At 38.7% G+C, this 22,091-nt stretch overlaps 1 protein-coding gene across 2 annotated transcripts in view; it reads left to right on the top strand.

The window, feature by feature from the left end:
• LOC136678187 (serine/threonine-protein kinase TAO3-like) overlaps positions 1–22,091 on the top strand; it is a 71,886-nt gene that overhangs the window by 10,408 nt on the left and 39,387 nt on the right. For both annotated transcript variants that reach the window (XM_066656123.1, XM_066656122.1), the window contains exon 2: positions 18,797–18,886. The gene's annotated coding sequence lies outside the window, so the exon portion shown is untranslated. The remainder of the gene's footprint in view (positions 1–18,796; positions 18,887–22,091) is intronic.

The following is a 22,091-nucleotide window of genomic DNA, read 5'->3' as shown; positions in this document are numbered from 1 at the left end:
ATAAATGTAACTGAATATTTTCAGAACATTTGCTTAGTGATCTGCTGGAATAATTGGGGAGTTTAAAGGAAGAGTATGTATGGCTAGGTATTTCTTTTCCACCAAAACAACTCTGGTTCTTGAACTGGTTCGACTGGCTTGTAAGAACCTTGGTGCTTTTCAGCGAACCAGCCTTTATGGATCAATTTTTGGCCATAAAATGATGTAGAGGACTACACTGTGAACTCTTTTTGGGTGTCGCCATTGCTCCTTGCTCCTGTACAACTAGACATGCTCATAGATATCATCACAATTCGTGCTGAAAAACCATCTATTCTTTTGTTCCCGCTGTGAACCTATTTTTATTAGTGGAAATGCGCCAAGCAGTTTAAAATTAGAAAGGAGCCCGTTTTACATTGTGCTGAATCTGATGATTTGAAGCCTTAAGCTTAAGGTAAATTTACTACATAGTGTCACTTTTTATAATAGGTTCTACAAAACATTCAGAAAAGGTTTGCAGTTAACAGATATGAGATATGGGCTGGCAATTTCAGAAAACTGTCTCAGCCCCCTCCTCCCTTTAAATGCACGTACATTTTTTATTTTTGAAGGCAGATGGTGCAGCATCCTTTGTTTTGTTTTATTCTCTGTTTCTCTTTTTTATATCTTTGTTCACCAATTTTACTCTCTTGCTCATTTGAATTATCGGAAAATCTCTTATTTCTTTCTATTTCAACACCTTCTGCCTCTTTCTCTCATACACTTTCTCAAAATGTTTTTTCCTCTTTCATTCTCTCTCTCTCTCTCTCTCTGTAGTAGCAGGAATAGCAGTGAAGTAGGAAACTAAATAAAAGGGTAAACGGTTGCCTTTCTGTTGAGGGCTTTTTCCTCTATGGATTGACCCCTAACCTCCACTTTAATTATAACTTCCTCTTACAATAATGGCTGTGTGCTCTCACTTCCTCTCTCACAGGAAGTGCTGCTGTTTATCTGGAGTTGTTTACCAGCAGCTGTGGCGTTGTGTGCAGTGTGAGATAGAGTCTGAGCTCATTATTCTGGATCTGGTGAGATTACCCTGTGCAGCTAAACAGTGTCGCCTTATTTTTGAGAAGAAAGTGCTTCTACGAATCGACTCAGTGACACAAACTACACTAAAGGTTATTTTTCTGTACTGGTTGTTTTAGTTTAGTATTATTGGTCTTATGTTTACCTTGTGTTCATTATGTAACATTACAAGTATTTTAGTAGGAATTAATGTATATATCCAAGGTTTTTTTTTTTGGTTTTTTTAAACAACGTCTTGTTTGTTAGTTTATGATAATGCAGTTGTTATTTACATCTTATTATTTTTATTAGCAGTCTTGGTAAATTTCATAGCCCTTTCAGTTTCATCAAATAAGCAAACATACTTTTTGCTTTGATGACATATGGCAGACGATCTTCTCATCAATATCGAAGCATGTTATCAGTGTTAATGAAGTGAATGAGTGCTCAAGAAATCACAGAAGTAGTGTTACTCACCATGCTGTTCCAACCACATAAACTGTTTGAAACAGTGAAAGAAGCCTAGATTTTTAAATATTGTTTGGAATTTATGAGGTCTGGCTGGATATCTGGTGTGAACTAAAGTTTGTTTATTTGAGCTTGAGGGTTGAGTTATTATTAAGACATCTTTGTCACACTGGGCTTGTAACGGTGATATGCAATGTAATCAGTGATAAATAGATATATATGGCGATTATTAGTATAATTGTTTCAGAACTAATGGTGTCAGTGTTGGATTTGAAATTTATCCGGCTTGTGTGTGTGTGTATACATTAGCTCACTATTTTTGTAACAGACCTGTTGTAACACACACACACACACACGTATGTGCTACAATAGGTCTGTTACAAAAACAGTAAGCAGCTTAAGTAGGCACTGACTATGTAGGCAGCTGTTTAAGTAGGCAGTGTTCTAACTGATGCCTCATGATGCAGATAATTGAGACGTTAAAGAGCGATTGCCTCATGGCTTGTTCCTGCCCACTGCACACGACCTGTGTTTACTTACATCAGTGGCTAGTGTCGCCTCAGTGTGTCAGTGCGATGGATTCTGCTCTTCCTGTTTTAATCATGATTTTTTTATATTATTTTTGCTCTGGAAGAAGAGAAAAATAGATGGGAGTTGTGCTGGCATTGCATCATGGGATTGCCTTCACAGCTGAGGAACCGTTTGATGCTGCCTTAAAATTCGACCAGATTAAGGTACTCCAGTAGACAGCACGTTTAAGGTATCTAAGAATTGGGACATCCTACGTATCGGGAGTGCGCACATTATGACGTAAAATGCTCTCTATGTAGACGTTTCACTAGATTTTGGGACAGACCAAATGTCTACTGGGAATATTAATGTGCTCCAGCCTAATGTGAACTGTGTGGGGGAACACATCTGCATATTTTTAGTTGTGTATTCTGTTCTCTGCAGTGGCCCCTAGAGCGGTCAATACACGCACACAGACACACACATACAGAGTCTCACAGACTGACTCCGGGGGAGCGGTGAGTCAGGAACGAAAGATGACAGCTCTGTCCAGCCAGGGTTGAACCCCACGGCATTGTGGGACAGCAGAAGAGGGACTTATGGGAATCACGCACACATTGACCTGATGAGGAGAGCAGAGGTAACTTTAGGGGTAAAAGGCAGTTTGTAAAAAATATTTGCGCATATATATATATATATATGCCTAATGGCACGGTGGCGCAGCAGGTAGTGTCGCAGTCACACAGCTCCAGGGGCCTGGAGGTTGTGGGTTCGATTCCCGCTCCGAGTGACTGTCTGTGAGGAGTTGGTGTGTTATCCCCGTGTCCGCGTGGGTTTCCTCCCACAGTCCAATAACACACGTTGCAGGTGGATTGGTGACTCGAAAGTGTCCGTAGGTGTGAGTGTGTGAGTGAATGTGTGTGTGTGTGTGTCTGTGTTGCTGTGAAAGACTGGCGTCCCCTCCAGGGTGTATTCCTGCCTTGCGCCCGATGATTCCAGGTAGGCTCTGGACCCCCCACGACCCTAAATTGGATAAGCGGTTACAGATAATGGATGGATGGATGGATGGATGAATCAGACATATTTAAATTTGACTAATTTCAAGAATATAATTTACTTGGGATAATATTCTACACGAGGAGCACAATGTTTACCCTTGTGTTATCTGTTAGAATATCTGCATTTTAACTTTTTATTTCCAATCACAAAAATATCAACTAAAAATAAAGAAAGGTGCAGATGTCAGTCACTAGTTTGTTAAAATGATATTAGCTCATTCTCTATATAATTTTATTTTAGCATGTATGCTAGCTGTAACATAATAAATGTTTTTGCTCAATATTCAAAGAAATAAATTAAAGCATGTAAGATGTGCTAGGGTTTGATTCTGTGATGTTTTAGATATTTGTGCTAATGTTTGTGCAGAACCATATATTAACCCTACTATTAAGTTAAACTGCAGATAAGGTGACTGTAGTGACACAAGGGAAATGTGAACATTGATTGAAACATCACATGATTCTGCCTTTACGAATTTGTGATTGTGAACAGCCAGTATTTGATAGCAGTATATAGAATGCTAACTAGTTAGTTAGCAAACAAGGATTATGTTATAAATTTATCAATGTTTTAACTGTGATATATGAAAATTAGAATCAGGATGTATTGGCCACATACAAGGAATTTAGTTTGGTTACAGTCGCTGCAAATTCTACTGTAAAACAACCACACATTTCTCCCATATGCACATGTAACATATTCTATATTCTATGTAACACAAACACAGTCATACCTGTAAACCTTAAAATGTGCTTTTGTGATTGGTGATTGGAATTATATGAAAATAATTTTTTCGCTTCAAACCTACTTCTTTACTCATTTCTGAAGTAATGTTCTCAGTTTTTGTTTCTGGTCACTGCTCATACTTGTTTTTTCCCTGAAGCAAAGCTTCCTAAAACGAGTTGACCTAACAACGCGCAATATTTTCCCTCTTTAAAAAAAAAAAAAAAAAAGTGTGAGAGCGAATGATGATCAAATGCATCGTTTCAGACCCCTTTTTTAATTTTTCTTCTTTTCAATTTTTTTTTCATGGTACATTTTTTAACATCAGAGCAATGAATAAATGGGGGGTGGGAGCTCTGCCTGTGTTGAGCCTAAATTAATTCCCAAATTAATTGCAGGCAGACTTTAGAGGGATAAAAGCTAAAATCCTGACTCTAAACCCTGAGCTTCCACTCGCTCCACTCTTACAGACACTCCTACAGCAATGGTCATAACATGCACTCAGAGCACAGCCTAAGTTAAAGACCAAGAAAAAATAATCCACAAAAACTCTATGCTGGGATGACTCAGTGGCCTAGATGTTGGTCTCTCTCTCTCTCTCTCTCTCTCTCTCTCTCTCTCTCTCTCTCTCTCTCTCTCTCTCTCTCTCTCTCTCTCTCTCTCTCTCTCTCTCTCTCTCATATTTAGGGATGTTATGGTGTTTTTCATAGGAAAATGGATGACCGTTGTCACATTTTTAGAATTTGTTTATACACTGATTAGCCAGATCATTACTTATTGAAGCTTTCCATATATTAAACAACTGCGCTTAGAGTACTCAGTAAATGTAAAAAAAAAAAAAAAATAAATTTGTTCTGCACACTTTGCTAGCCCACATAACACACTGTGTTAGTTTGTGTTGTGCAGGTACAAGTGGATCAGATACAGCGGTGTCATAGCGGGTCTCCCCGTGTCCGCGTCGGTTTCCTCCCACGGTCCAAAAACACACGTTCGTAGGTTGATTGGTGACTCCAAAGTGTTCGTAGGTGTGAATATGTGTGTGTGTGTGTGTGTCTGTGTTGCCCTGTGAAGGACTGGCGACCCCTCCAGGGTGTATTCCCCGCCTTGCGCCCAATGATTCCAGGTAGGCTCTGGACCCACCGCGACCCTGAATTGGATAAGCGGTTACAGATAATGGATGGATGAATGAATGAAAAAGTTTTTAATGTTATTATTATTTTTTTTAATAAATATATTTAGGTTTTAATACTAGCCTACAAGATGGACCTCCAACATAGATGGGTTTAATAGATTGGCCAGTGACTTGGCAATTCAGCACTGCTGTTTCAGATCCACACATACCAGCACAACAAAACACCACCACCGTGTCAATGTCACTGCAGGACTAAGAATGATCTACCACTTAGTATTACCTTCCAGTTTAACTACAAAATGCACTTGTGTTAAGTGAAGTTGATAAAATGGACAGTGAGTGGAGAAACAAAGAGGTAATTTTAATGTTTTGGATGATAGGTGTGTACTAAATTTGATTCAAGGCATATATTATCTAAGCCCATATCAAGACAAAAATATTGCAGAGTGTATTATTAGACTACTCACCTCCTACATATGTATCTGTACTTGCAAAATATCTTTCTCTCTCTCTCTCTCTCTCTCTCTCATTCTCTCTCTTTCATTTCTTGATCATACTTAGCATTTCAAAAGCAGGAGACTAATGCAGCAGTGTGTGTGTGTCTTAAAGCTGTGGAGATTTCTGGGAATGACTTCAGAATGAGTGAAGTTCAGTACAGCACAGTATTCCACACACATACTCCAATGAGCTTGAAAACGGAGGTACCCCATTCCAATTGTTATCCTAGGGTCTTGTGTAGTTTGATGTCAGTGTTGAAGTGTGAGCAAAAGAGGCACAAGCGTTCAAGGGGTCAGAGAATGAGATCAGAATAGGGACACATTTTGCTTTGTGCCCCTCCAACGGTGCACATCACTTCTGCATAAACATCCTTCCACATAGTTTACAGCCACATCTAATTTATAACATTTTATAAAATAGTTGGGCAGCACAGTGGCGCGGCAGGTAGTGTCGCAGTCACACAGCTCCAGGGACCTGGAGGTTGTGGGTTCGATTCCCGCTCCGGGTGACTGTCTGTGAGGATTTTGGTGTGTTCTCTCTCTGTCCGCGTGGGTTTCCTCCGGGTGCTCCGGTTTCCTCCCACGGTCCATAAACACACGTTGGTCGGTAGATTGGTGACTCAAAAAGTGTCCGTAGGTGTGTGTGTGTGTGTGTTGCCCTGAGAAGGACTGGTGCCCCCTCCAGGGTGTATTCGTGCCTTGTGCCCAATGATTGCAGGTAGGCTTCAGCAACCCTGAACTGGAAAAGTGCATACAGACAATGAATGAATAATGAAAATAAAATCGTTTAGAGCTACATGTAAAATTTATATTGTATGTAATATGTATAAAATGTGAAAGTGCTTGGGTTTAGTATTAAATGGTATTACATTTATTAGACTGTCCATTACTGTCATGGTCACAAGTTTTCTTGTGTGAACTAGTTGCTTGAATATCATTTTAATGTCTTCAGTTTTGTAGTTCATGAACAGAAAACCAGATTTCCATGATATGCTGTCATGAACTGCCTGACATTTATATTACGGCAAGTTAAACAGGAACTTGTTTTCCAACTTCAATATTTTTAAAGCATTACCAAAAAACATCAGTGTAAATAAAGAAAAAAATTCCAGTTACACATAGTGTTAAAGGTTCTCAGTTTTCCATCTAGTTATTTTTGTGAGGAATGTCACAGGCGCACATGAGTAATGCCCTTCACAAAAGAGTTGCCTGATGCATATTTTTGAGAGGGGTGCCCAAGAGCACACTTACTGGGGAAAATTATGGGTACAAGGCTTAGGGTGCAAGTGTTACGACAGGGGGCGAGTTTCATACACAGACACTCAGGGCCTGAGAGGGCCTGAGCCTCATCTGTAGAATTGTTTGCCTTAGTTTATTTGACTGTATTTATAATCGTGTGTGTATATTATAATCTCAAAAAAAAAAAAAAGGGAACAGTAGAGGTACATTACTGGTCCCTAAAGGTACAAACATTCTGTCCTCCAAAAAGAGAGGTGAATGTGTAAAATAAAACAATATTTTATAAGTCCTGGAAATGAAAAGTGGTGAATGGAATCAACACAATTATAATAGAATAAGGTACAATGTTCTCTAATTCAAGGTACAGAATATGTACCCATGATTGTACCTCCACACTGACAGTGTACATGTACCAGCACTTCTTAGTGTATGTGAGAGGGTGTTTTTTCTGTGTGGTATCCAGGCTGCTGTCTTAAAGCCTAGTGCATGAATTTATGCAAACGCGGCCCAAATCCCTTAAGAGTTCTGGGAGCTGAATGATGACATCATCTCCGGCTGGAGAGGTGCCAAATAGCGAGCTTGGCTGATCTCTTGGTCTCTGATCACACTCTCTCACACACACACTTACTCGCACATACAGAGGTTGTTTATACCTTGCATCATCGCATATTTTACTTGACTGAATTAAAAGCCAGGTGTAAACACCCCCAAGATGCACTGCGATTGGATTAGGATAAGATCAGGAAGACATATTTGTACATGGTCAGAGATGGATCTAGACAAGCATAAAAGCTGAACATATTCCCAGACCAAGAGCCTTCTTGCTCTTTGGACTGCATCTAGGTTCTAGATTTGGGATATTGTGGTGTAAGTTTGATTGCATTCGTTCAGATACTTACGTTAAATCTTTCCCAAATTCCACTTTGACTCCTCCTAAAGGCATTAAATTGTGCACCATCACTGCAGAAATCTGCTGGTTTCACTGCTCTGAAATCCAGTGGTAGGGGCAGGTAATAGGGGTCAAGTAAGTCTCATTTTACCCAATTTAACACAGTTCCCTGTGGTCTTAATATAAAGTCTGTAAAATAACACAAGGATCAAATGACAACAGCAGTGTCCACGCCTGTTCCTTTAAATGAAAATGAGCCACAGATCACTTTAATGCAGGGACACACCCATAAGGCACGAGGAGCAGAAGCAGTTTTTTCTTGGTTCTCTTTCTTCTCCATTCTTGTTTTCACCATATTTAACCAGTGCACATATTTCGAGCGCTGGTTGTGTATGTTTTGCCCTTTTCCAACAGAAGAACTCTGGTTCTTGAACAGGTTCCATTCAAGCTTATAAGAACCGTGGTGCTTTACACCAGTTTTAGTGGAACAGAAGATGAATACGTCATCAACAGAGGGCATTGCACAACGGCAGTAAAGATCGCGGAGTGTATAGACTACCTGTGAGCATCAGTGCTGCGGTTACAGATATTTGTTATTCTCCAAAAAGCAAACATGAATGACATTTTGTCGATAAGAAGACGTAGAAGTATTTGTGGGTGTTGCCATTGCTCCTTGCTCCTGTACAACTACACACGCCCACATATATTGTCACAGTTTGTGCTGAAAAACCTACTATTCTTTGGTTTCCACTGCGAATGAAATTTTTGGGTTACAGAAACTATTTTTGATGGTGGAAATGCGCTAAACGGTTCAAAATTAGGTTCGCGAACTGGAACAGAGCCTGTTCCATGTTGGTGGAAATGCACTAAGAGTAGGACATAATTCTACGTTAGAAACAACACAGAATCAGAACGGCTTGTTTTATCCCATGTTTAATGACTTGGGCAGCTCGCAAAAAAGGTTTTCAGTTTGTGGGATGGCAGGTGCTTCATATCCCCCAGTGACTGTGTACACTGAATTTTTTTTTTTAAGCTTGTGCAGCTTCTCCAGTGAGTGTCAGTTATCTTTACTATGGAGATTTTTTACCACACATGCGTTCACAATTGAACTTGTATATACATAATGGGTGAATCTTAAATAACCTGGACATTGTGTGTGTGTGTATTTTAATTCATGCTTTATTTGCATGCTCAGTTAAGTAAAAATATATTTGTAAAATGCATCAGTATAAACACATGAATGCTCTCGTACACATACAAGCACATTTTACGAATTAATCTTGAGAGAGAGAGGGAGCGATTTAATTCTTCTGCTATAGACTCTAAATATTTTATGGTGTAAAAAGCTACTGATGTGTGTAGTGTGACAGAACAGGGAAGCTGTGTGTGCGTGAGGGAGAGACACATTCTATCAGTAATCTCTTTGCTATCTCTGACTGTAAATTCCTTTTGGATTCACAGACTTCTCTTTGAATCAGTAGCATACATTTTGTGTCTGTATATATATATACATGTTCATTCTACTAAAGGTATGAGTGTGTAAAATGGTAGTGTGCACAAATGTGGTCGATTGAGGTGATTTCCTGTGTGTATATGTGTGTGTGAGAAAGAGAGAGAGAGAGCTGTTGTGGCATGCTTCCTGTTGAGTACAGTGAAGATATATTTAACATTTTTAGAGAAAGCTTGCTCACTTCCTGCAGAGACAAATAACCTACATTTTCAATTTGTGTGTGTGTGTGTGTGCACATATTACATATATACATGCAAAAACACAGACTGAACTCTACCATTAGACTAGCTTGGGCATCATACTAAATTTGATGACACTACTAACTTGAGCCAGTTGTGGACAGCTTTGATAATCATTGATAGTTCTTAAGCAGTGGAACCTCTACACGGGCTCCAGAATGAAATTCCCTATTTAAACATGCAGAGCCATTTTTACCAACAACGTGGAAAACAATATTTATGAAATTGTTTACATACTTCTTCTGTAGTTTTCCCCTGTAGAGTCTCTTAGGATGAAAATCTGAAACAGCTTTCTATTCCCTGAATAAATGGCTTGGTAGCCATTATATATGCCCCATAGAGCATACCCCCCACCTGGAGTAGGTTTAGTACAGCATGTCTAATACATCTAGGCCACTTGTTGTCATTATACTGGCTGTTTCCCAGTCACAGGTGAAAGTTGACAAAATAGTATAATCTGTTACAGCCTTCCATGGACAGAACATGCTTTCTAATGAAGTTGACTTAACTGAGTGGTGCAGTCATGTTTTAGATGTATGTTTAATACAGCAATGTCCATTAACAGCTGTAGGCTACAGTGCCCCTGTTGTCTTGACTAACAATACAGGAAGGGTTATACATTTGAAGCCTCAAAAAAAAATGTATGGCTTAGTTGCTGAATTGGAGACTACAGAATCTTTATTTCATTTTATTTCCCAACAGCATCAATGTAGGAATAAAGGCAAAGATTTTATTAGTGTTAGTTCCCTTCTTGAAGAAGTGTTTTTTTTTTTTTTTTTCCATTCTGTTTCTAGCATACGTACTGATTTATTCAACTTAAGTCTCCAAAGTACAGTGTGTGTTTGTACACTACAAATCAGAGAACAGCTACATAAATAGAAGCATAAAGATGGAACTTACTTCACATTTGAATATCGTTGTATATTATATTTTATATAAAAGTGATACAACAACAAAAAAACCTTTTAATGCAAATTTTGATAGAGATTTTATTTTTCAGGATGGAAGAGCTGTAGTGATTATTTTAGAATAAATCATTTTCTCATTTTGGTCTCTCTGTATAGCTCTGGTTTCCTCCCACAATCTAAAAATCCCATGTTGCTAGGTAGATTGGGTGTGCGAAATTGTCCACTGCTGACTGTGTGCTGCCCTGTGATGAACTGGTGCTCTGTCCAGGGTGTGTTCCTTGTAGCCTCCAATGTGTAAGGGTAGGCACCGCACCCACTGCAACCCTGGTTATGAAGAAGCCATAACAGAAGGTGAACAAATGTATGTGTATATTTGTCTGTGTGTTTGTGTGTGTTCGGGCACGCATGTTCAAGCTTAGGCATCATACTCTGTTATCGGCTGTTACAACTTCAACAGAAGGACCAGCTTGTGACACAGTGGCCTGGATTAAAGAAAGAGTGGGGGGTGCTCTAAACCCGCTGATCCAGGCCTACTGTGGACTTCTTATAGTGTTGTGAATGCTCTGTAATTTACCATTGTACCCAGTAATGTCTTCTTTATCTGTGTTTTGAATGCACTGGTTATGCGTAGGCTGTTTTTAAAATCAGAAGCAACAGACGTGCCTGGTTTCAGAGAAAAGAAGCTCAAACAGTCAAAATGCTGATATTAGACATTTTTATCTTCTGCTGTAAAATTGTTCCACACTGCTGACAATGGACCTCGCTGCTTCAGTAATGGGACACATTGCCCACAAGAGTCACTGTCTCCTACTGAGTCGCTGACTGACTGACTGACACCTGTTGTAGAAATACACAACTTTCCTCTGGAGACAGTCTCACACAGTTTTGCCGCCTGCTGATGAACTGCACATTACTAAACAGTACTTTTTGAGGTTTTTTTGCCAGGAAAGGAAAACAAACAGCCAAAATTGTATGTCATATGTGTGCTTCTGCATATTCTTTATGATGGGGTTGAATTAGTGTGACTCGATTCAGGTGAATGAAAGAGCAAACAGAAGAAGCTTTTTTTTCCCTTCAGGTTCTGCTGATCTCTCTCTCTCTCTCTCTCTCTCTCTCTCTCTCTCTCTCTCTCTCTCTCTCTCTCTCTCTCTCACTCACTCTCTCTCATGCTCACACACACGGCCTATGCTAATGCTGGTTTGGGTATTAATTTTGTGGAGTAGAAATCTGGGCTAGTGCAGTGCCTGGGGGTTGCTGAGAGACTTAGTTTTTCCCTCTCTTGTGAAAAAGAGCCGTTGAAGGCTTGTAGCACACACTCAAACACACAGAAACAACTCAGACGTGTTGACGCATCCAAAGCTTCGTTTAATGCTGCCGCTCAAGTGCATGTTCAGCCAGGAGATCACTGTGGGAATGCTCACATTCTACCACTTTCATACACACACTCCCACAACAGCAGTGTTCCTGTATGTTTTTTTTTTTTTTTTTTTTTTTTTTTTTATTATTTGTGGAGCATGTAGTAGGCCTGGGTGCTGATATTCATTAGTTGGCACAAAGGGGATAATACAGTTTTAGGTTTTAGGCTTTGTGCCTTGTGGTTCTGGGCAGGCTCCATACCCGCCACATCCCTGAACAGGATAAAGTGCTTACAGGTAAATGAACGAATGAATTGAATTAATTCAGTCATGAGAACATTTCACAAGTCAGGTAGTGATGTGGGACACATGGTTGTGCAAAAGGTAGTGAAGCTGCCACAAAGCTCCATGGTTTAATGAACCATGAATCAGTGTCTGTGATTGTTGTGAGGTTTCCTCACTCAGTCCAAAATACATGTGTTGCTACAGGGATTGGCTGTGCAAATCTGTCCATAATTGTAAGTGTGGTGTAGGGCTGGTCTCGAATATTCAGATATTTGTTCGTTGGGTAGGAACTTGACTTATACATTTAAAATTCGGATATTTGTTTGTTTTGGGTAAATGTAGCGATAAAGGCAACCCTCCTCTTCACATGTATTCAGCCTTCGTCAACATAAAAGTCTTAAACGAAGCCTGAAACAGCCTAACACGCTACAGCAACCTACTTACAATGAAGCATGGCAAAGCTACAGTTTTTTTATCAACTTAACACCTCCACGAAGCTCTGGATTATTCATGTACACTCTGTGCCCTTAGTGGCACAGTGTATTTATGAGTTAGTGAGTGGAGCTATGCTGGGAGCCGCAGTGCAGACTTAATTTTAAAGCGGGTTTCTAAACAATATGGCTGGCCCCTAAGTATTTGGGTATTCAAATATTTGTTTGTTGGGTATGTATTCTGATTCTAATTTTGAGATTCAGATATTCAATTTTTTGGATAAATATGGTAATCGATAAAGGCAACTGTCCACCACATTCAGGTTCTCCAGCAGTAAAAACGGTGCTCTCCCCACTCCACCCATATTCAGGCTCATCAACATTAAAAGTCTTTGTGCAAGCAAAGCCTAAAACTCAGTCATACAAAACAGCCTAACATGCTAAAACAACACAATTACAACAAAGTGAGATAATGCCACAGTTCATTTTGTCTGCATTGTGCCTGAAATTAGAGCACCTCTGCTCCAACTGGTTAAATTGTGTATACTTCCTCATTAAGCGAGATATGTAGTGAGCGAAGACACGCTGTGAGCCACAGCGCAGCCTAGAGAGAGGGATATTAAACCAGGTGTCGTAAAGCGGATTTTGTTAATGACAACAACATACACCACCCCACATTAGAATATTCGCCAAATATCCCGTCAGAGGCTCCGAAGCCCTAAAAATGGTATTCGGGGCAGCCCTAGTGTCTTGCCCTGTGACTGACTGCTGCCCTGTCTGGGTGAGTCCTTATTGATCAGCTACATATTTTGATATGGAGAAAAACAAAACTTTGGCCATATTGCTCAGTCAGTGGTGCCAAACAGAGAGGCCCAAGGGCCAGAAGGCCCTGTGGCTGCAGTTTCAGCATCCTGCTTCCCTGCCCAGTTCCTCCTCCGCTCAGCCGTCTCAAATAACTGAAGCCTGCCACAGCTCAGTGCCTTTGACCTATATTACTGTATTCACAATACGATATTAATTTCTCTCTTCTGCTCTCTTTGTCTCTCTTTCTGTGTCTCTCACACTCTGTCCCCTCCCTCCCTTCTCAGTCTGCCTCTCTCCTTGTTCACACTCTCTCACATTCTCTTTTTTTCTCACTCCCTGTCCTTGTTCTCTGTCTGTTTTTCTCCTTGTTGTCTCTCTCTTTTTCTCTCTCACTCACTTGCACTTGCACCCTCGTTCTCTCTCTCTCTCTCTCTCTCTCTCTCTCTCGCTTGCTCACCCTCTCTCACCCTCCATCAGTCTCTGTATCGCTACTGGATGGGTTTCAGGGTTGTGTGATGCAGATGTAGCTCTTATTTTCAGCCTGATGCTCTAAATGAAAGGGTGCTTGGCTTTAAATGCTGTTTAATGATAACACTCAATAATGAAAGTGGGGCATAGAGAGAACACATGCACGTGCGCACGCACACACATAGACATAACACACACACTCTAGATGTCTGTGTGTTTGTGTGTGTGTTCTGTCTCTCTGTGCTGGAGTATTCTGGTTGTAATTGATCCTGGAGACTCCATAACCACAACTATCTGCTATCTACTACATCATCAGTTGGCCTGCTCCTGTTTGTGTCCCTGCCACTAACTGTTCGGCAGCACATTACAATTTGCTCTCATACTGTCATTTAAGCATTAAATCATGATTCATAAATGTTTACGGATTAATGGATCTTGCTATTTTACACTATATATAAATTGTAGTATTTTCATTTGCATTAGAAAATTGTTAAATTGTTAAAAATAATAATTTGTATTAAAAATTGAAAATACGTATTACAATGCTCAGTATTCAAATTGTTAAAAGCACTACTTCTTTTCTCTGGACACTTGATCTTTGTTAGATTAAATGCAGTGTACAATCGGTTCTCTTTTTTTCCAAATGTTTTATACTGTGTTTTACCCGTGCATCTGAATCAACAAGGCATCCACTATATTGGCATGTATTAACATAGTGCTCTTGTGTTTAAATAAAGTATTGTAGCATCATTTGCCACAATGAAATCATTAAAAATCATTAAATATTTAACCATTCACACTATTAATAATTACACAGCTGTTTTATAGAAGCTGTTTTTGTGTTTTGTACACTTAGTCCCTCCAGTCACTCAACTATGAAACTCCTGCTGTGTGTAGCAGAGATGAGATGCAGTTACTCTCATTTCTTTATCTTATCTCCCAGAGAACTAGCCACTGGCCCAGGGCCATGTGCTACAGATATTTTCCTGCTTGAATGTCAAACTGTCATACACATGCTTGAGTGAGACCCAGGAGAGAGGAGTATACAGTTCCATACTGCTCTTAAGCCCAGTCCCATCACCTTGCTGCTTCTCTTTGCTACAGGACATCCACTCAGGCCTGGAGGTCTTTATCCTGTGGGAGAATAAGGACCTCTGGTTATTGGTGTGATTGTAGTTACTCTTATGTGAAGTGACAACACGCAAGCAGTAATGATGCTGGCCTTGATTGATCACCTATCTAAGTGTGCTTTCAAATTCCTGGTTAGCTTGAGTAGAGTAGCTTGGTGTTAAGTGATTAAAGTTGTGACCATTGAGGGAAGAGAAAGCTCTGTTCCTTCACTCACACCTCCTTTAGGATATTAACATTTCCCTTGTTTGTTTTGTGTATTGCGAATGGCTAAAGAAGTAGGTTAAGTTTCCTAATAATAATTGAATCATTTAGATGGTTGAATTGTTTTGATTGTTTTTTTTTTTTTTTAATGAATGGAGCATTTTCCTAGAACTTGATATAAGATAAGCACTTAGGATATACAGATTGCAGCAGTTATACAGAATTTTATCTACAGCATAAAAATATTTATGTACACTTTAAATATAACAGGGCCTCGGATAGATCCCCGGGGAACACCCTGTGAGACTCCCATAGGAGAGGACTTGACGCTGTCAACAGAACAAATTGAGGTCATTTTCAAACTAGCAGCTGGTTTATAACTCAAAACAATTCTTCATATCCGATTATTATCAATTCATTTTAAACTTAATTGCATTTCTTTATCATGTTAAAATCCCATTGCACTTGTACTGTCATTGTTACTTGTTGCTGCTTTTTTACATGTGTGTGTATAAGACCTTCTGGTTTTGGAGTAGGCGTACAGATGTAGATGTAGACATTTTTCTGCATCATGGTATATTTTTGTCTCTGTGATTTGGGAGTATGGATGGCTATTTAAAGTTGTTCTCTAGTGTGGGAAGGAAGTCCTGATTTAGCTGAGGGAAGGGTTTGGTGATCTTTTAAAGGGTGTATGTCTGTCACAAACCAAGTTGTCTCCTGGGCCATTTCTGGCTCAATGTAGACGACATAAAACTTAAAAGTGGGATACCAGTATCTGTTGTATTTGTAATACAATGTTAAGAGAACAAAATAAGCTAATACAATCAAAACAAACTTTCTTTTAATACTCATAAAACATAGGGTCATTAATATGCTTAAAGATGTGGTCTGATGCCATAAAAATGCTAGAAAATATATCCTGTTTTGTCCTAGTATCGCATTGCACTAAATCATGTATTTCAAATCATATTTAAATAATATATAATATACATTGTTCATTCTATTGTTTGTCTCAATTCCATGGAATGGGGCTACCGTTGTTTGACCTAAAGCACTTTCCCAGGTGGCACTGCAGTCATATCTGTGTTAACACATCTGACCTAGGGTCACTTCTAACCTAATTATAGTCTTGTTTCCACTGTTGCAGCTAACATCCCAGAACCAATGGCTTTAGTTCCACAGGCTTGCTGTTCTGTTGATCAGGTTATATTTGTGAGGCTAATAATTACTTTAGAATAGTGATGCACTACGTTGTTCAAACACAACTTAAAGGATGACCAAAAAAATGAATAAATATAACAATATATATACACATAGAGTACATATTCTGGTAATTACGATTTTTAATAAAATTTTAGTTTGTCATCTTTTAAATGATCCTGCAGTTACATTTTGGCATTGATTTTTTTTTTTCCACCTTATAATCAATATTTACAATCAACAGTTAATTCAGGAACAAATAAATCATATGCATTTTTTTTTTTTGCTTTGGCTATTATTCCATTTTCCTATCAAAGGGAAGCATAGGCATAAGGGCAAATGCGTTTGGGGTATCTGTAGCCTTTCAGTTAGAGAAGTAGTCTTTTGACCAGAAAGTTACCCGTTTGATACCCTGGAATGGCACAAAATCTATGGCATGGCAATTCCTTGAGGAAGGAACCTAACCCCCAGTGTCTGGCAGTGCACATGTGCGGATTTGAGTGCACATTGCCTGTGTGTGTGCGTGTCTGTGTGTGTGCGTGTCTGTGTGTGTGTGTTTACTTATTAAAAAAAAAAAAGTGAGTTCATTGCTGTGGATAGGTTAAGTTCCCAAGGGGAGTAATAAAGTTCCCCAGGGAAAGTAACACTTCTTTCCTCTTCTGTTCTTCTGCTTGTTGATATGTTCTAAGATAAAAAGTAGTAGATAAGTTATACCCTTTGATAATCCACATAAACAGTGATTCATTAATGTCTTGTCTGTAAAGTGAAATAGATCCACATGAGTGTTTTGACCATTTTAGGCTACAATTTAGCTGTATCCCTTAGAGATAATACTGCAAGCCTCCACAATCTGTTAACTTTTTTTTGAATGATGCTAAGTGCTACTACGTTGTGGGTTTTCCTGTGTACAGGGGGATAATTATGCTGATAATATATTAAAAAATTAAGCAAATTGATTCACGATGATTGTGGCTGGTTCTCTGAGATGGGAATAGCCCCTCTGATGTTTTTCCACGTGAAGCCCTTTTGGAGCGTTTGATGTCGAAGCAATGAATCATTCAAGAAACTCAAAAACACAACACGATGCTCTCATCTCTACTTCGGCCCGTTTCTTATTCAGCCTGCTCTGTTAAAACAATGAGGACAGGAAGATAGGAGAGAGGAAAAGAAGAGAAAGGGGGAACAGATGAGAAAGGAGAACAAGAAAGGGGAGGAGAGATGAATAGGGAGGAAAAATGGAAAAAGGAGAGAGAAGATGAGAAGATAGGAGGAGAGAAGAGTGGTGAAGAGTAGAAAGTAATATTGCAGATGGGGATCAGGTCCAATGAAAGAAGTTAACGCGAGAGGAGAGACTATGGGAACACGGGAGGAGATTGTAGCCAAAAAAAAGAAGGGATATTTGTTAGGATTTTAATTCTGAAGGGAGTCCTCGACCCCTTTTTCAGGAAATAATCTGCCCCTCCCACACGGATCTGACATATTTAAATGTGTGTGAGTGGAAATCTGCTTGTCCCAGGGCAGTAGCGTAAGCGACAGATTAGCGATTTTGGGCAGCTTTTGGATTACATGCTTCCTTATTTGGTAGTGGTGCTTTACCTGTTCAAGAAACAACCAGCCCAATGCAAAAATGAAGGCAATTCCACAGCCATATATAATTTTTTGCATCCTTGGTCAGATTTTTAATTATTAATTATTTAATTTAAATTTAATAAGAAGTAGTATTGCATTTGTTGTTAGAAATAATCACAAGATTTTTAAAACATACAGGAGAATTTGGGTAGGTTATATGCAAATACAATCAGATTTTTGTGTAAGCATCCAGTGATTTTTGGCATCTGTGGTTAGTCCTGGAAGACATTCTTTGTGGATACAGACAGAATGCTGTAATGGTCATGGAAATCTATGTATTAAGTAATATTACAGCTCAGTTTATAATGGGGAATGTTAGTTTCCTTTTTCTTTCTCTCTCTCTCTCCCTCTCTCAGACACACTCACGTTCTTATTGTTGCTTCATTCACAGTTTCAACATCAGATTCAGCTTTGTCTCTCCTTCTCACCACAGTGGTATGTTGAGTGAGATATGAAACACAGCTCTTCTCGGACTTGGTGCGACAATTAACACAATAGAAGTAGGCAAATGGATCAGGCTACAAAACACCTAAAGTCAGTGTACATAAGTCTGACTAAAGAGAAAACAATGTACAATAAACTATACACATTTTATGAATGCATTTAGCCCAAAATTCACTATCATCATATTATGTAATATTTTGTCATGAAGCACTGAATCACTCAGCTGCATCGGTTTGAAAAAATACATACATTTATATCCTTTTGGTGTGATCACACTTCCGTTTCCAGCATTCATTACACAAACATGTCATTTATTCATTTGGACTGTGATTAAAACCCCTGACTACTAGAAATTTGCAGTATTTATAGTGAAACAGTGAAATTTAGAGAAAGGATTATGAATATATTTTTTCTCCTGTTTTGGCCTGCTTGTGTACGTATTAACTCACTGATAGCGATCGTTCCAGTCCTTAGTTCATACATTTACGGGTCAAATGCAGCTCTGCTAAACCAAGCACAGAAAGTGTATTTCAGCAAATGCATATCATCAAACGTATCAAGAGCTGGGGCTTTTACACAAACATGAACAAATTGCAGGAACAGCAACAATTACAACAGGAAGATTAACTTTTGCTCTCCTTGTCTGTCTAGATCTTTAACTGTATCTGCTGGTCATGAATTCGAGGATAGAGGAGTAGAGGAAACACCAGTGACCCAGTCTCTTCACCACTGCGTTTAAAGGTCTGTATTTGAGAAAATCACAACACCCCTCTTTAGATTCTGAGCTCTAGATTTGATAGGGTTTAGTGTGTGTGCGTGTGTTAGGCTCTTGTGTTTCTGTTAAAGTGTATCATTGATTTTTTATTTTTTTGTGTTTACCTACACTGCTTCAAGCATTCACTTTATTATTAGTTTTATATAGCGTCTTTCTCGCAGTCAGTGAGTTGACTCTGTCTGTGTTTTTCCACTGATTGAGATTTTCTCAGATTTTTCAGTTTCTCCATAATGACATAATTTAATAGTATTTATTTAAATAGTATTTAAGATTCAGAACTGTAAATAGTATTGGGTCTTCCACTGGGAGATTCCTGATGACCAAAGCTTAAATCAACCATTCAGTACCAGGAGTGTCTCTGGAGGGTTGGATGGCCCTCCTACTCTGCCAGTCACGATGTCAGCCAGAAGAAATTTGTAGGTTAACTGGTAATTTGGTGTAATAAATAAACTGTTACACTCAGGTCTATCTGCGATGAACCATCACTCCCTGTCTCTCTACAATTAACCATATTTAAAAAAAAAACGGGTAAATTCATCCTTTAACATATTGGAGGTGTGTGTGTATGTGTGTGTGTGTGTATTTATGTCTATGTGTATGTGTGAATATATGTATCAGTGGGTGTATTTTATGCTCATACTGTACACCCTGGTTGTGTGCGTGTGCATCGCTCGCTAATGCAGTGTTGCTGTAAATAGCAGCTGCTGCCTGGTGAAGTGAAGCCATCATACAGAATTTAACTAGGCAGTCGTATCTCTCTCTCTCGCTCTCTCTCTCGCTCTCTCTCTCTCTCTCTCTCTCTCGCTCTCTCTCATATGTGCCATGAGCAATGCTGTGTGCTGAGTCACATGTGAAGCCAAGAATGAAGGGGGAGGGAGAATATGACCCTGACAACTGGGGGGAAATGTTTTTGTTCTTCATTTGCCTTCTGACTTACCAAAAACACAAATAATGTATATAAAAAAACATTAAAAGTGTGTGTGTGTGTTTGTGAACAGACCTACAGAAATGACCTTCAGAATGCTGTATCAAAAACAATAGTTTTAAACATAATAACAAATATTTTTGTTGTGTATTATTGGTTGAGCGCAATCAGTAATCTGGCTGCATCCCATAATCATTCCCTATCCCTAAATTCAAATGGACGTTCAAACATGGCGTACAGGCTACACTCATAAAATACACTACATTTTCTTTACATGTTATATGGTTGAATAAAAAGGCTTTTTACACATTTAATACAGTAATTTGTTATTTTAAGACCGACAGTGTACTACTTAAGCATTATGGAGTCATTTGACATTCAGCCTTTTTTTTTATCTCAGGGAAAGCTCATCCATACCTTACTCTCTAGTAGCTTCAAATTAAATGTTATTTGACCACAGCCTATTCTCAATGAATTCACCTTATATGACATTGTCTCCTTCCAAGTCCATAGTTATGAATATTTTGGTGGTAAACTATGAGCAAAAGAAGTCGAATTAAACCAAACATGAACTTTATTTAAGGTGGAAACTCTTAATATGCTCAAAGAGATGGCTGCAGTTGAAAAGTATTAATGAGCTCTATGTGGTAGTGTTTAACGCATTCTCACACTTCATGGAAAAAAAATGCTTTTATTATTGATGTGGCAAAATGAAAGTTCTTGGCCTAATCGAAACCAAATTTTAAAAAAAAGTATCTGACAATACACACACACAAAGTTCTTAACGACACCTTCTCAGTCCCTCTTTAATAGCGCAGCAGTGACGTTCAGGCACCCAAGCCTCTCCTGAATTAAATAGTGCAGCAGTAGCATTCTAGTACCCGGTTAAATACATATTCTAATAAGAAACAAAACAGGACAGTTTCCACTAATAGCTCTATTTTGTTTTGTAAGTCGCTTTGGATAAAAGCGTCTGCCAAATGCGTAAATGTAAATGCTGTTTTTAAGGTGGTTTAAAACACGAAGGGAGATGTTTCTATAGCCTCCTACAGTAAATTCCATGATGTGGAATCATTCTCCTCCTTTTTTTATCAATAATTAATTGAAATATTAGATATTTGCCCTGTATATTTTAGCTGTTTTTGTTCTTTATGGCAGTCACTTTGCTTTTATTAAGTCCATTTGTGAGCTGTAGTCCTGGTTAAGTTCTATTTACTCTGTGTGGTGGGGGGTATATGGAGGTTGTTGGTATAAATTCAGTAAAGGACATTAGTGAATATTCCTCCTTTAGAGTTAACTCTCCTATCATCCTTTATTTATTCTGTGACGTGTGTGTGTGTGTGTGTGTGTGTGTGTGTGTGTGTGTGTGTGTGTGTGTGTGTGTGTGTGTGTGTGTGTGTGTGTGTGTGTGTGTGTGTGTGTGTGTGTGTGTGTGTGTGTGTGTGTGTGTGTGTGTGTGTGTGTGTGTGTGTGTGTGTGTGTGTGTGTGTGTGTGAGATTAAAGATGAGGGTGATTCTTCTGATTTCAAAATCAAAGCCTTATCATCATTCTCCTTCACCCCTGTGAATATGTGAAATATTTATTTATCCCTCAATCTCTCATCTTTATATTATATTATGTTTACATACATACCACTCAGTGTGTTCAAATGTGAACCATTAACACACACGCGCGCACACACACACACACACACGCGCGCGCGCAGAGGAATGTCCCTGGATTCATGGAAACTCCATACTCTTTAATTTTATTTTTTTTTATGATTGCATGTATTCATCACAACATGGTCAAAATCCACACGGTCAAAATATAATTCATTTTAGAGAAGTTTGCCTAATATATCATATAGTCAAAGGTTTGTGCAATTAATATTAATAGAGCATTTTCTCCGTTCTCTTCAGTAGAAAAAAAAAAGGTTTAGAAAATAATAAATAAATAAATAAATAAATAAAGGCTTTACAGTAAATTCTACTGTATGAATTTCATAGCACATTCAACTGAAGTGTCCCTACCAGTTTTGGTAATAATTAAGAATTTATACTATGTTTAGTTTATATGTTTATGGTACAACCTTTTACTTCACAGCCATGTTATTTAACATTTGTGTTCAAGGGTTTTTGCAATCCTTGTCAGATGATACACTTTGTTATTATCCTACTGAAAATAAGTTTCAAACATTCTCTACAGAGAACAAACAAACATCATTTGTCGAATGTACTGGAAAGGAAAAGAAAACATAGATGTA

Source organism: Hoplias malabaricus, chromosome Y (genome assembly GCF_029633855.1).
Source record: "Hoplias malabaricus isolate fHopMal1 chromosome Y, fHopMal1.hap1, whole genome shotgun sequence".
NCBI lineage: Eukaryota > Metazoa > Chordata > Actinopteri > Characiformes > Erythrinidae > Hoplias > Hoplias malabaricus.
This window is presented reverse-complemented; position numbering and strand designations above follow the sequence as displayed.